Here is a 4,575-nt window from a genome sequence, read left to right on the forward strand (position 1 = left end):
CCGGGGATCGAACCACAACCTTCCAAATGGGGGATAACCCACTCTGCCTCTGAGCCACAGCCACCCCTACTCATCTAGAGCTCTACGTCTGCTTGAATCCATTTTTTTTGTTTGGTTGCCCGGTTGTGTGCTGCATTTTTGAGGCAGTCCATGCCTGTACCGACGCATCTCTAAGAGTACCTTGTTGTTCTGTATGAGCAGGGTTGGGAGGGTTACTTTAAAAAAGAAGATCCGATACAATTACTAATTACCTGTTAAAAATGTAATATCAGTAACCTTATCCAAATATCACAATATTTAAGTAATGTAACATTATTACTTTCTGGTACTTTTGGATTACCTTAATACCAAATATGCAAATAAAGACCAGAGGAAAGAAATATCAAAAAGATGACTTTTACGTATTAATACGTAAATTAAATTAATAAAGAACATTTTTTAGACCATTTTCACAGCTGGAAGGCAGAACTTTTACTGTACTGTGATGTTGTTCCCTTTACTACGTTAAAGATAAAATAGTGGTGATTTTCCACCCAGTGGAAGCATTTTGTTGTGAGACCCATGAAGTGTTGGAATGTGTGCACACTGCACAGTCAAAATATAAAAGCCATTTTTTAATAAAACTTTTCTATTATTTCAGTTTATTTGCCACTAAAAAGAAAGGAGTATTTTAATAACTGCTGTTTATTCACAACAACAAAAACTGAACAGTAGAAGGTACAGTACGAGTGATACAACTCCATCAAACTACTATCAAACATCTGATCTTATGCAGCACTCCTTTTTCATTATTAGAACTGGTACTTCTCACTCTCATGTACCGTTTGCGTCACCCTTGCACTCCTCACACATCATTTACACTATGTTCCTCTGTGTAAATGTATGGTTTGTGTCTCATATAAATACGTATAAAAATTAAAAATGCAGGCTATGATTAGTCTTTGTTCTATTATTATTACATTTTCCACATCCACATTTCACAGCCATCCCATGTCATGTAATTCTCCTCAGACAGGAAAACAGCTCTTCACAATAATCATGAATGCACGACACGGCCAACTGCATTACTTATGATAATGAAGAGCTGAAAACAGTACAAAGGAAGTATCTACATTGGATGATTCCAGTGTGCGATATCTGTGTGTTGCAGTTCAGCTGATTACAACTGATAACATAATTTTGACAGATTTGTGGCTGATATAAATAAAAAATATTTTTATTCAAGCTGCATCCAGAGGAGACAATTCTTTTTGACACTATTTCCTCGACACTGACTCACTGATTTACTCTCTGAAACAAAAAAACATTAGATACAGCTCTGAGTTAGGTGAACATTCGAAGACGCAACTCAGCAACTTCGTACATGGGTCGCCAGCTCTACCGACTGAGCTAACCGGGCGCCCGTTAGTGGCTTTTCTAAAGAAAGATCATTCAATCTTGAGCTCTCTTGAACATTGCTGCTCTCTCTGCCCGTAAAGACACACCTTCAAATAGGCATCCCTGTTGTAATGGAGCTGCAAATCCCTGCTATGCTGGGCTGGTGCGAGCCAGCATGTGTGTATGGAAAAACGCAAATTAAGCCATATCTACCTAAAGTATGAAATAAATATGACCATTCAATCCTGTCGAATGCTTTGTCAGCATCCAGTTGCTAAAATGAAGCAGCTTTGTCCATTATATGAAAGAGCCTTCTTATGTTACTTTACAAATCCTACATGGTCAAAACCGACCGATGAGCGAACCACTCTTTCAAGACATGGCCAATATTTTAGCAAATAACATAGTCATTGTTAAGCGAACAGAGGCCTAAAGTTGCTAATTTGCATTGGATTTTTGCCAGGCTTATTACAATACACTTACTTATTATTATGTACAGCTGTTTGCATGCTGACAAGTATTGACTGAGACATCATAATATAATTATATGACACTGTAAGAAAAGGAGTCAATACATCCTGACAGCACTTATAGAAATCAATACTAAATCCATGCAATCCAGGTATCTTACCATCAGACCTGTGGTTGCGCCAGAGATTTTCTTTTGCTGGTGCTAGGGGCTTGCTCGACTTTTCAGTGAGGGTGCTCTCATCTCATTTAGGTTTTAATGTGACTGCAGTTTAACTTCTACCACAGCTTCCCCAACACACGTAGACCTACACATGCATGCAAACACATGTGCAGAACCCAGAGCTCTGCAGTTACAGTTACAATGTCATTAGTGTTAAATACAAGGCAAGATCTTCAGATCCAGGGATGGATGTAAGGTTCATAAGCCTTCCTACATAAACACACTTCTAAATAAAAGTTCACACAGTTATTCCATGGACAGCACAAGCAGAAAGTGTCTGAGGCCACAAACTCATTCTGCTAGTTACACACACCTGACATACGTTCTGGCTAACATGAAGTGGACGTAGCGGACTATGTATAAGAGAACCCGCTCCATCTGTAGATAAAAACAGCTCATTCTAAGGTAACAAAAACACAACATTTTCAGGCGATTATACACTCATGAAAACATACCTATGAATATTATATTCCATTGCTCACAATAGATCATCCTAAATGTTACACACTGGACCTTTAAATGTTGCTTCTGTGTGCATTTCTACTAGGAATTGCTGAGATGTTTGTCAGCCGATCTCTGTCATTCCTAAGCAATGTGTCTTTAAAGTGATAAAGGAGGTCGGTTCTTATACAAGATCCTTTCTGGGTTCATCAGACATCAATTGAATGTTGTGCCTATCAGAGACAAGAGGAATCCAGTTCATTGCATCAGTGTTGTGTCGGGTAAGACATCCCAGACAGACAGACAGACTGACATACACAGAAACAGAGTATGGCTGACATTTGACTGAGGATGGAAGCGTGACCTGAAGGTGGTGGCGGTGCTTAGTGAGGGCAGCGGGGGCACTCTCTCCTTTGTTTTTTTCTGTGTAGGATAAATGTCACAGTGGCGAGTGTACACGAAGAAAGCAACAGGAACAATAGCCCACTGGCATCCTAGGCTGGTTATAAAACTGCTGTGACACAAGCCCTGTATGTGCCTATTTATAACAGCATTCTCCCAACATGCCTTTAAGAGCGGAGAGAGTGGCCATCATATATTTCATGGGCCCATAACTGTCCACTGTTATGAGCTTCTATTGACAAAACATCGACTTCAAGTGCAGAACACCGATGTGCCTGTGTGCTCTTTGAGTGTTTTTCCTGAGCAAATACGCTTGCGGGTTCAGAAGACATCGAGGTAGCTGCAGTATAACCCCGCTCTCTGGGTTCACCAGACAGGCTACTTCGCCGGTAATTTGCAGCGCTTCAGACAGGGGTCCCTGATTTACACTGCTACAATACAGGGCTCCGTGTACCTGCTGCCTAATCCTATCCTGGCTGAATGAGAGGCTGATTAGCAATGCATGGGACCTACTGCGAAATGGTCCCGCCATTGTTGATTCTGCTGACGAGGCAGGCTCGCTGGCTGGCTGTGCCGCTGCAGAGATGGAGGGAAGAGGGATGGCGAGACTAAAGCGAGGGCGGGAGGAGCTGGGAAGGTGGGGGGGTTGTAAATGAAAAATGAGCAGCCATAATAAAAAAGAAAGTTAAATGACAAGAGGAAGGGGGAGGCAGTTGGTGGGGGGAGAATGACAGTAGGTGAATGACTATGTCCACATACACCTTATGGCCAAAAGTATATAGACAGTCAGAGTCCCAATGAGGTTGCCAGGTTTGGTACCATCCATCCCTGTAAGGATGTCTATAGTGAACATTAAAAAGACATTTTAAAAATACATCACAAAAACTTAATGGACATTTTGAACAAAGAGCACCCATGCTCTTGGGAGCAAATCTCTGCAGCAGGTTGAACATTTTTTTATGGTATGAAACTGATATACATACCATATATATATATATGAGCTGTGGCTCAGAGGAAGAGCGGGTCTTCCTCTAATCGGAAGGTTGTTGGTTGGATCCCCAAGCAGACCGTAAGAGCCTCTAGAGATGAAGGTAGGGGGTGGCTGTGGCTCAGAGCAGAGTGGGTTATCACCCCATTTTGGGAAGGTTGTTGGTTCCCGATGCCCCGGCTCCTCCTGACGTGTCCAAAAGTATCGTTGAGCAAGGATACTGAACCCCTATTGCTCCCAATTGCCATTGCATCGGTGTGTGAATGTGTATGAATGATTAGTTTTCTTGTTTGGATGGGTCGAAGACTAAAAGGCTATAACAAATAAACAGGTCCATTTACCATTTATAATACTATTTAGCCTCCATTATTTTGCAACCAAAACGTTACTCAGCAAAGGGATAGGAAAGGTTGATTTAAATCAGTTATCATTTCAATTCCAGTTATTGTAAGCACCCAATTCATAACAGAAGTTTATCTCAGGACACTTTTCAAATAAGCAAGTCTAGAACCGAACTCCTTATAACATGTTACAGAGAACCCAACAGTTACCACCCATGACCAAGCACTTGGCGCCGGGGGCGAAAGGAACTGCCTTTTACAGGCAGAAACCTAGGAAGACCCCCTTCGGCTTCTAGGTGGGTGGGTCCATCTGCCTTGACCATTGGGGGGGGGGG

The sequence above is a fragment of the Morone saxatilis genome, unplaced genomic scaffold (genome assembly GCF_004916995.1).
Source record: "Morone saxatilis isolate NCDOM2014 unplaced genomic scaffold, NCSU_SB_2.0 Contig22, whole genome shotgun sequence".
In the NCBI taxonomy this organism is placed as follows: Eukaryota; Metazoa; Chordata; class Actinopteri; family Moronidae; genus Morone; species Morone saxatilis.